Source organism: Jaculus jaculus, chromosome 1 (assembly GCF_020740685.1).
Source record: "Jaculus jaculus isolate mJacJac1 chromosome 1, mJacJac1.mat.Y.cur, whole genome shotgun sequence".
NCBI classification, from domain to species: Eukaryota; Metazoa; Chordata; class Mammalia; order Rodentia; family Dipodidae; genus Jaculus; species Jaculus jaculus.
The window spans coordinates 91,866,029-91,878,261 of NC_059102.1; the positions used below are offsets into that span (position 1 = coordinate 91,866,029).

A 12,233-nucleotide genomic window follows, 5' to 3' on the forward strand; every position below is an offset into this window, starting at 1 on the left:
ACAACAACAACAAAAAAATACCTTGGGATAACATTAACCAAGGAAGTAAAAGATCTATACAACGAAAATATAAAAACTCTCAAAAAAGAAATTGAGGAGGACTTGAAAAAATGGAAAGACCTCCCATGCCCCTGGAAGGGCAGAATTAACATTGTGAAGATGGTAATCCTACCAAAGGCAATATATAGATTTAACACAATTCCAATTAAAATCCCTACAGTGTTCTTCATAGAGATAGAAAAAAAAGATCTCAAATTTCATATGGAACGGCAGAAGGCATCGCATCTCCAAACACATCCTCAGCAAAAGAAATACCTCTGGTGGCATCACCATAACTGATATAAAGCTATATTACAAATCCATAGTAATAAAAACAGCATGGTACTGGCATAAAAACAGGAGTAAAGACCAATGGAATAGACTTGAGGACCCGGATTTTGGGCCAAGCAAGTATAGCTACTTGATATTTGACAAAGGCCCAAACAATATAGACTGGAAAAAAGATAGCATCTTCAACAAATGGTGCTGGACAAACTGGATAACCACATACAGGAAACTAAAACTTGATCCACACATTTCACCATGCACTACACTCAAATCCAAATGGATCAAAGACCTCAACATAAGACCAGAAACTCAAAAACTACTGGAAGAAAATTTAGGAAGTACTTTCCATGATATAGGAATGAAAAAAGACTTCCTGAACAAAACCCCAGTGGCTCAAGTTCTTAAACAGTCACTCAGCCATTGGGATCATATGAAGCTGAAGAGTTTCTTTACAGACAAGCATATAATAAGCAAAGCCAATAGAATACCCACAGAATGGGAGAAAATATTTGCAGGTTATCCAACTGATAGAGGCCTTATCTCTAGAATTTACAAAGAACTCAAAAGTCTAAACAATAAGAAGACAAATACCCTACTCACAAAATGGGGCACAGGGTTAAACAGGCAATTCACAGAGGAAGAGATACAAATGGCAAACACACACTTAAGAAAATGTTCATCATCCCTAATCATCAGAGAAATGCAAATTAAAACAACTATGAGATTCCACCTTACCCCAATAAGGATAGCCAACATCAAAAGGTCAAATGAAAATAAATGCTGGCGAGGATGTGGAGAAGCAGGGACACTCATTCACTGTTGGTGGGAATGCAGGATGGTACAACCACTTTGGAAAGCAATATGGAGACTCCTGAAAAAGCTGACTATAGAAATACCAACAGACCCAGTTATACCATTACTGGGCATCTACCCTAAAATCTTCAAACCAAAAGCCAGAGAGATTTGCTCAACCATGTTTGTAGCAGCTCAATTCGTAATAGCTAAAAGCTGGAATCAACCCAGATGTCCATCATTAGAAGAATGGATAACAAAGATGTGGTATATCTACACAATGGAATTCTATACAGCAGTAAGAAAAAACGACATAAAGAAATTTGAGGAAAAATGGTTGAACCTGGAAAAGAGCATTCTAAGCGAATTTACCCAATCACAGAAAAAAAATAGACACATAGTCTCACTCATCTACAACACCTAACCTGAATCTACCCAAGATACCTTACATACCCAGCAAGCAACTCATGGACTAGACAATAAGATGGATGGGAGGGCGGGGAGGGCATCGAAGGGTGGAAAACAGTAATCTGGACCCAAACAGCAATGGTACCATAAATTTCTACTTCCTAAAAGACAGACCAAATGGCTGAACCTTCACTAGACCCTTACAGGAAACACCTGAACCACAAGACACTGGAGAGGGTAGGATCAAGACTGACCTAAATCTCCTACATCTTCCCTCCCTCCCTCTCCCCCTCTCCCCACTATCTCTCTCCTCTCTAACTCTTGTATATTAGTTATGTTTCTCCTCAATTTCTTAGTGGACACTGACTTGTAACCCCCACTTCCAGCTTGGGCCTACCATCCACAATGAGCTTTTGATCAGAGAAACCTACAAGGTTTCCCAAAACAATGACAGACTTCTGTCAGAGTACTTGATGACCCACCTAAGGCCAGTGGTAAGACCCTATTGCTGAAGACTCCATATGCAGCTGATACGCAAAATCGAACGGCATGGCTGGAAGCCAGGAGAGAGTCAGTCCCCAGACAGTCAGTGTGTCTAGTGCCAGAAGGTGCTACATAGGTGACTGGGGGAAACGACCAAGATCTGTCCAAGCAACGCATTGTGTAACGTAATTAGCAACCAGTAACCTGATGTGATGCCCACACAAGTGCAATAGTGGCACACAGCCATGGTGAGGAACCAATTGCTCTTGATTTGGCTAACTGATCCACTCAGTGGTACTAGACCCATAGCTGGAACTGGGAAACAAGTTAGAACCATACCCAAACACAAGCCCACTCTACAATATCAAGCTACCATCAATCACGGGGTATAAGAGGGCCTACACCTATCATACTGTCTATCAAAAAATAAGTGTTATCTCAATTCTCCGGGTGCTAACTTACTCTCTGTTGGAGAATCTGCTTCTCTTTTCCAGATAGATGCAGATCCTAAGAAGAGAGCTGCCCCAACATACCTCAAAAGGGGTCCAACTGAAACTAAGGACAACTGGCGAAACAAGCAAGGGTGATGTTTTCCTGTGAACCGGATACCAGCACAAAGGGGAAGGAGACCAATGCAGAGAAAAATCAACTCCTACCAAATCAGATGCCAGAGCCTCAGAGGCCCCCAACACCTCAGCCCTGAAGCAGACCAAAAATGAACCCAACATGGCTCAGGGAAATTTTGCGGAAGAGGGGGCGGAAAGAATGTCAGAGTCACATGTTGGGTCATGATTTGCAGAGACATTTATCTTACCCATAACTGTGGGCTAACTCCACAATGCACGACCCATTTTCATCAACAAGGAGGGTCCAATGGGATGGGGTAGATCACAGATGAGCCTAAACAATGGTACCAAACTGCCTGTATTTACTGAAAAGAAAACTAATAAATTAAATTAAAAAAAAAAACAAAAAAAACCTTCAGGTCTTCCTAAAGAAAATATTATTAAGGTATGATTATAAATCTTATTAATAATTAAGAGTATTATTAAAGATTATTAATGTAAAATTATTTGTTCATTCATAATTGGTGTTATAATTATTTTTTTTGTTTTTTCAAGGTAGAGTTTCCCTCTATCCCCAGCTGACCTGGAATTCACTATGTAGTCTCAGGGTGGCCTCAAACTCATGGTGATCCTCCTACCTCTGCCTCCTCAGTGCTAATATAAAAGGTGTGCATTACCATGCCCAGCTATAATAATTGTTTTAAAGCTATAACAGTAGTAATGTTTTAGATTATTATAGCTTATGGATAAATGAAATCATTACAATAAAGTCACCAAGGACTAATGGAAGCATTGAAACACTCTGTTATGAGGTAACTATTTGTGCTGTATGTGAAAAAGAATAACATTATTTAAAGGTAGAATTATTTTGCTTTAAAATATATGTCATAAACTATAGAACAACAAAATAGAAAAAAACATAAATGATATACTGAGAGAAAATTATGTGTTGCTTATTTTGTTGATAAGAAGAAACTTAAGGAAGGGTTTGTTTTCTCTAATGGTTTGTGGGTATTCTGGCAGGAGCAGCCATAATCAACAGTCAGGAAGCAGAAAGTAATGAATATTGTTGCTCAGCTTCCTTTGTCCTTTTTATGCAGCTATGATTCCAGCCCACAGAATGGTATCATCCCAGTAGATCTTCCCACCTCAATGAATCTAACTGAGAAAATACCTCAAAACATGCTCAGAGATTTGTCTTCCAGGTGAATCCATATCATGTGAGGTTGACAATCTATATAATCCATCATAGGAGATAAGATGAAATTATAGAAAATGCTTAAATAAAACTAGATAAGGTGAAAAAGGAGAGGGGAAATAAATCATTAACAAGGACAATAGAGGACAGATATAAACCATAAATATCATTTTAACTCACTTGTATCATTTATCACTTTAAAAGTGAACAGTTTCTGGAGAGATGGCTCAACAGTTAAGGAACTTGCCTACAAAGCCTAGTGACCTGGGTTTGTTTTTCCCAGTACCCACAAAAGCCAGATGCACAAAGTGACACATACGTTTGGAACTTTTTTGCAGTGGCTAGAGGTCCCAGCATGCCCATAATCACTCTCTCTCTTTCTCTCTCTATCTTTCTATTTCTCTCTGTTTGCTAATAAACAAATAAAATATTTGTTAAAAATTACAAAGAGAATAAACAAGACTCAATCTCATCGTGTTTAGAATAAACTCATACAAATTATAAAGACATAGTAAGTTACAAATGAAGAGATGAAGAAAGATATAACATGTTTAACACCAATTAAAAAAAAAAAACTGAAGTCAAGTCTCTGGCCCCAACACCCTAAATGCACCTACTCTTCTCTAAAGTAGATATATTAATTTCTGACAAAGCTATTTTCTTTTTTAAAATATTTTTTGTTATTCAATTATTTATTTATTTGAGAATGACAGACAGAGAGAAAGAGGCAGAGAGAGAGAGAGAAAGAGAGAGAGGGAGAATGGGCAAGCCAGGGCCTTCAGCCACTGCAAACAAACTCCAGACGCGTGAGCCCCCTTGTGCATCTGGCTAACGTGGGTCCTGGGGAATCGAGCCTTGAACTGGGGTCCTTAGGCTTCACAGGCAAGTGCTTAACCACTATGCCATCTCTCCAGCCCTGACAAAGTTATTTTCATTAAAAGATTATTGGTGATAAATATAAGCACTAAATAATGATAAATATATAACAATCCTCAACGCATGTACATTTAAGAAGAGAATATCAAAGAAAATAAAGCAAATTTCATATAAGTGCAAGAAAAGATAGGAGAATGTATATCAATATAGTCAGATACTTCAACAACTCTCTCAGTAACAGATGAAATAGTTAGATTCTATCAGCAAGGACATAGTTGACCTGAGCACCAGTAGCAATCTACCTGCTCTGGTAAGATATGTATAATACTCCATATAATGACAGCAGAATTTACATGTTTTTCCAGCCCATATTCACCAGTATATCCCTGTAAAACATGCATTAATAGGCAATGAAATACCTAAACTATATATAGTTTATTCTCAAAACAATCTAAAATCCTAAAATCCCCAAGTTTGAAAACTTATTAAAACTTTTAATAATTCTGAAAAAAAATATCTAAAAGGTTTTCAACAAGATGAAAATTAAAACACAACTTACCAAAATGCAAATTTGCCCTTCTCTACCTTACCAAATTCACCAAATATGCAGGATCTAGCAAAAATAGTGCTTAATTGAACATTTCTAATATTAAATAAACTTGTTAGAAAATAAAAGTAAAAATCAATAACATCATCTTCCTCATTAGGAAACTAGAGAAAGAAATTTAAGCTTTAAAAGCATAAGAAATGGAATAATAAATATGAGAACAGAAATTGACCAAATAAAACAGAGAAACAATAGGAAAAAAATAAGTGTTACCAAAGCCTAGTTCTCTAAAAAAAAAAAGTTGGCAAAATTTATAACAAGAAAAAGAGAGAAAGAACAAAGGCACAAATTAACAATGATTGAAAAAGAAAGTTTGTCACTAAAAATCCTATGAATAGTCAAAGGTATGCTATGATTAACATCAAGCTCACATACTGGTAAACTCAAGTAAAATGAAATTCCTTGAAATATAGAAAAATTATGACTCACCCAAGGACAAATATGTGACTTCAAAAGCTCTATATCTGTTAAAGAAAGTGATCAATTATCAATAACTGTCAAACTTCTGAAAAGAAAGCTTCATGCCCAAATGGTTTTGTTGGTAAATTCTCCCAAACAGTTTGGTTAGAAATATTATCAATTGTCTATAATCTATTCCTACAAATATATGCAGAAGGAAGGTTTCTAACTTACATAAAAACATCATTGCTTTAATGAAAGAAAATCTAGATTAAAAACAATAGAAGAAAAAACTTAAAGATCAATCTCACACAATCTATATGAAATAATTAATAAAATATTCAAAATGAATCTAATAATACATAAATGCACTCCATATGAAATTTGTACCAGACATGTAAAAATTCATACCTGGTACTGAAACAAAGTCAAAAGCTTATGGCTTAGGTTACTGAACATGGAGAGAAGCTTATATTATTATCAAGCTAAATAGAGAGGTCATACCCATCAAAATATCTTCTAATTTTATATGTTTATTCCCTTTCATCATAGAACAATAATAATATTTGCATTATAGATTTATTTCACAGAGAACTGGTGATGCAACACTTGTAAAGAAAGCAAAAAATAGGAACAGGTCAACAAATTTCAATCACTCTTATTATTTTTTTTTTACTAAAATTAGTAGTAATATAACTATTTTAAATATAGTCAAGCAAGTATAACAAATGCAAAAAAAAAAAAAAAAGACAAAAAAAATGTGTAATGTAGTGACCACAGTCAATTTATATGGGGTAAACATAGGTTTTCTTTGTGTTTTAATTTAGCCTACCCTTTGTAATATTAGCCCAAAGGCAAGGAACAAGTTTTCTATTTGACATGGCTATTTGGTCTGCATGAACTCCTAAGTTTGTTTCCTTCTATATTCTTTTATATTCCTGAATTCTTTGTTTTCTTTGCAATCACCCAAATACCACACAATACAACACTAGCATCTCAATAAAGGCTGGCCAACAGACTTTCAAACTCTCACACAATTAACTTCCTGTTACCAGCTTGTATTCAGTTTCTGATTTATGGGCATATGGAGGGTTTTGCATCCCAGAGTTTCCTCCTTTGAGTCATGATTGGCAACCAGATATAGTAACCCACAAACTGATATCAGCATCAAAACAGAGCTGTCCAATTCAAATAACACATGGCCTTCAGAGGGACAAAAGACTAGTCCATTAGGATGGCCACAACCAACAAGCAAGAGAGTGCAAAACACCACCCTTCATGAAGTCGGAGTTTTGTAGTTTATTCCACACTTTCTCTCCACTCTAAGATAATGTGTGCGATGAGGGTGCCATGCATTCGGACTCTCACTCTCCCTTGGCAAAGTAGCCTTGTGACAATAGACTAAACTACAGCACTGCCAAGCCTGGATAGTCATGCCAGTCTGCCTGGTCCCAGATTTGTGGCTTGTTTCCATGAAGTAATAGTGACTCTCTTGTCTATACCAATTGCAAGCTGCAGATGGGTAGCCTCATGCCTTAATGTCGGACCAAATTCTCCACAGATGAACTGGAAATTTTCCTCACTCATTCAGAAATATGTCAGCCAGCTGTCAAGTCTCCAGGACGCCTTCATTTGCCCAGATCACCAACAAACAGACGGCGCTCACCACAATGATTAGGCTATTTTTGGTTCAAACCTTTTCTCCTAATGATTTACTCCATTTTTGCTTCTTCAAAGACTCTAGAGGTTTGTCATTGGAAAACTGTTAACTATGAAAGTTTTTAAGTAGACAACTGAGCAAACTGCTAGACCTATATAGCCATCAACTCCGAAAAATTATCTTTTTGAGCTATTCATTGGCTATGACCCCATTACATGACAATCATTCATCCAAGGTGCCCAGTAAAGGAGATCCTTTTGTACCAACAGAGATGGGGAATTGGGAAACAGATGCTCACTCACCAGTGACTTAACTGTCGTGCCCAATAAAGAAGACAACATAATTTTAGGGGACTTCAAACGCCAAGATACAACATTTAAATAGAACAGGAAACAAGTGATAAATAGACTATGAAGTAAGAGGAGGGAAGAGCCAATTTCATTTGCATTTAGAAAATATGAGAATGTTGCTCAGTCCCAAAGATGTCTTTGTTTTCCTTTACTTATGTAAATGAAGAAAATGTTAGGGAGATCACCTATGTGTGGGACTTATTTTCTAGTTAGTTTTTACTTTGACATTATCAGAGAAAAATTTATTCAAAGCATCCAAGAAGATCCATTCACAGGGTCTTTGACTACAGAATAGAGATTTCAAAAAATGCAAATTCTATCTTACCATTTCTTTCTGGGCTGTTCCTTGTCAATAATTCGTCCATCAGATCTACTCCCACACTCCTTTCCAACATAAGTGAGCTCTGGGATAAGATGGACCTACATCCAGAAAGAACACTGTCATTTTACACTGGAAAGACATTTATAAACTTATTTGGCTTTGAATAACCTTGGCTTCCTCATCCTTCAAAGTTACTGTGAGACCCCTGTGCATGCTACCAAGGGCCTGGCAGAATCTTCACCATGGCTTCCCATAGGAAGTATAGTATCTATCAGCCTTGATTAACTGGGTCCCTGTGTGCCTCTTCATTCCCATTCCACTGTATTCTCTTCCTAAAACTCCCTGCAAGGGACTCTGGCCTCTGTTCAATTCTGTACCAAACACTTATCTCTGTCAAGACCTTCTCATACCCTCCTTCTCTTCTCTCTTCATAGCTTATTTTCAATGCTTATCTTCCATCCAAATTTCATTTCCTCAAAGATGTGATCACAGCCCATCTGGTCAAATATGTCCTCTCTTTTGTCTTGCTATGACGCCATCATATTTTCTCTGGCCTCTTCATGTCAGAGTAGTTTTTACCTTCTGAATCTTCTAAGAAATTGTGTTGTTCACATGCATCAAACTCAAGGTGGGGCTGTGCTGGCTTATCCTCAACATTGTCAGTCCTCCACTGTGAAAAGTCTCTAACAGGTAAACCACATGTCCAAAGGAAAGGCATTGGTGCCACATGATCAAGGCCCAAACAAGCTGCCAAGCAGACAACAGCACTAAGTACTCTAGACATGCCAAAAATAAATATAGGGGTGAAGACATCTGATGACTGCTGAGAATGTATTTGATTACTTTATTGGAGAGCTTCCCAAGTTCAAAGTCAAAGACTAGGAGGTTTGACCATTAAATAAGAAAGATAATTTTTTATTATCTTATTTCAGTTAATATGAATAAGAATTGATTGTCACATTACACAACCTAAATTTTTCCTCTCAAAAATTATTTCTTCATTTAGTCCCAAGGAAAATTAAATTAACCTCAATTTGGCCAAACTGTATGGCAATCAATCACAGAATACTATCTACAGAACTATAGCAATCTTATAATGGCAAAAAAAGTTAATTACCTAACACTTGTAGAATTTTCACATCAGAATAATAGACCAAATTTATTGAAACAAACCTAAGCCTTGAAATGTTTACACTTTCTCAGATATACACACAAAAAGCTTGTTTAGGTTTTAAAATACTTTTTACATAATATCTCAAGAATGAGCATCATGCAAAATGGCCAAGAAACAATATTCTCTGCTAAATATGAAAACATTTCTGGTGAGGCTAGAGAGATGGGTTCATTTTGTTTTATTTTGTTTTTCTTTGGGGCAGAGTCGCACTCTAGCCCAGATTGACCTCGAACTTAATCTGTAGCCCAGGCTGGCCTCAGACCAGCTGAGCTCTTCCCACCTCAGCTTCCCAAGCTTTGCGATTAAATGGGCAAGGCTCTCTGAAGGCATCTTTAAGAGGTTTACCCTAGAGAAAAATGCAAATCTTAATTACACGGAAAGTGTGGGATTGAGTCATCACTGATGAAACAAGGGCAAATATTGTCTTTGAAAAAAAGGTAGTTTTGAAGTTACAAATATTTGACAATACTGCCAAGTGAACTTGGTGTTGTCATGTCCAGAATACACATTTCCTCTCCTACCTTCTGCCATTTATTCTTATAGCTTTCAAACAATCAAAGAGGTAGATTTCAGTCCTGAACAGAGTGGCATTGAACAAGACAAACTTAATGAACCTTAAATCTTCATTAACTTAGACTTCTGGCTATCAAATAGTTACACGGATTAAACAAAGGAATGGAAAGCATAAACCCTTGCATGTATAAGAATCCAGCAACTAATGGCTGCTGCCTTGCCACATCTATCCTGCCTTTTAAGAAAATAGCAATTATAACATTCTTTGTTATCTCATGGCTTTAAATGTACATTCTCAGTCAATCCCCACTGCATTCCTCATATACAAGTTCAAAACATGCATTACATCAAAACTGACAGATACATAATCATCATAAAGAAGAGAGAGACAGACAGAATGGATGATATAAAATACTACTGTGGTCACTGAGCACCAAAGTTTGAAAATAGTAAGAAATAAATAAATGAATAAATATAGGAAATTTTGACAATATTTTTAAAACATCTATAATTTTATTTTTTTCTATTTTGTTCTCCATTCCCTTTACACTAAACACCTTCTTTCCAACTAGTCCTTCTTCTATTTTGATGTTATTTTATTACCTCTTTCATCATCCATGACAACATGTTAATGAGCCCAATATTATGTAGTTTACATGTAGGTAACAATAGCCATTGTGAGCTCATGACTTCACCCACCACTCTGTGTCTGGAAGATAGAGTTGCAAAGGACTCTTCCCCTTCTTTTGACTCTTACATTATTTCTGCCACCTCTTCTATAATAGTTCCTGAGTGTTGGAGGATATGATAGAGATAACTAGCTTAGTGCTGAACACTCCACTGTCACTTCCTATTAGCACTTTGATGAGTTTTGAGTCACCCCAGTGGTCACTGCCATCTGAAAAGAGAAGCATTCTCTAACCAAAAGTGAGATCATCCCTTTTATATGAGCATTAAAAATAAATATTTAGAGGGCAATTTAGTGGATATAATACATCTATTTCAAAAGAGCATGGCTCTTTTAATGATTAATTCAAACAATACAATAGCAAAGACCATAGAAAATTAGATTCATTTGGAGGTTTTCTAAATTGATTGGAAGTTTTAAAATCTTGTAACCCAAAATAGATCAGGATGTTTTCTACAAATTTTAATACTATGAAAATTAAATATGCTTTCTAGATTTTTAAGTCTTTGTATATTTCCTTTATGTTTACATGCAAGTTTGAGAAATACTTTATAGGAAAATAATTTTTTGAGTACTTTTCTAGAGAACAGATTCACCTACCAAAGCCACTGGTGAGACTGAATAATACCACATTTTCAGTAAATGCTTCATGCATAGTATTTAAAATGCATTTTAACTTAGTTCAACTCAGTGCTCTGAAGAAAATAGAGTAATAGGGATTACAAAAATAAAACTCCGGGTTGTACTTCCTTCTTATTTTTTTCTATATTTTATAACTCTTTTCAGTTGTTCTTTGGGAAGTTTGTTATAACCCATCTAGATCCTATTGACACATGTGGAGCTAAATCACAAAACAATAATAATAAAAATGTCTGGTCCTATCAAATAGAAGAGTGATAGTAGTAGTCTTAATAAATTAAATACTCCTCTGTCCAGTTCCAAATGATCATTATCATAAGGAACCAAGAACTTGGGTCTTCAGATTTTCTAATCCTTCAATGCACAAAGACATATGCAGTTTTAATGGTACAAGTATCTCATTAAAAAAATCAGAGACTTCCAATCAGTATAACATCTGCCTAACCATGATTCAGCTCCCAGGGTAATAACAGGCAATATCTGTGGGGTTCCAGGGTCAGCAAGTCCTAGCAGACCTCCAGTGGGAGGGCACAGAGAAGCACAGTCGGGAATATGCTGACTCCCATGCTCTCAGGTAGCCCACCAGTCTCCCAAACTCCGCAAGTAGCCATCCCAGCCAACATATCACAGACCAGGTTCACTCCTGTGCTACCTGCATGCTCTGCACATCAAGGTCCCAAATCCTCTCACCTTTCCTCTTGCTGACTGGGTCTCGTTCCTCCCTCCTGCACCTTCACTCCCTTCCTTCTCCCTTTCCCTGCGACCAGGTCCCCACCCTGCCACCTGCCACCTGCCACCACCAGGAATGTGCCAATCCTTCCCCATTCCCCACCATGCAATCTGGTCCATACTGCCAAGCCCACACCACCAGGTCCACGCCACAAGGTGCATGCCTCTAGATCCACACTGTCCCATACCCCCACCATGTCTCAGCACCTGGTGCACACCATCCCATTCCCCTCACCCCACCACACATGTGCCACCTGATTTGTGCTGTCCCATCCCCCAGCCCCACCCTGCCACACGATCCATGTAGTCCTGTCCCCTCACCCAGCAACCAGGCAATGGTTCAGCACCATCATATCCCCTCCATCTCAGCACCTGCTTCCAAGACCCTCCAGGCTCCTTTCCCTGCTCCTCCACCAGGTCCCCACCAGGACCACACCGACTTTTTCCACCTGAGAAGACTGGTCCCTTGCCATCAAAAGCCTAATCCAGTCAAACCCAAAAG

General features: G+C 37.4%; 1 pseudogene; it reads right to left on the reverse strand.

Moving 5' to 3' along the window:
- The window catches only part of LOC101601323, a 45,796-nt pseudogene extending 33,945 nt beyond the window's left edge, over nucleotides 1–11,851 (reverse strand).
- Nucleotides 11,852–12,233: the final 382 nt, after the last annotated feature.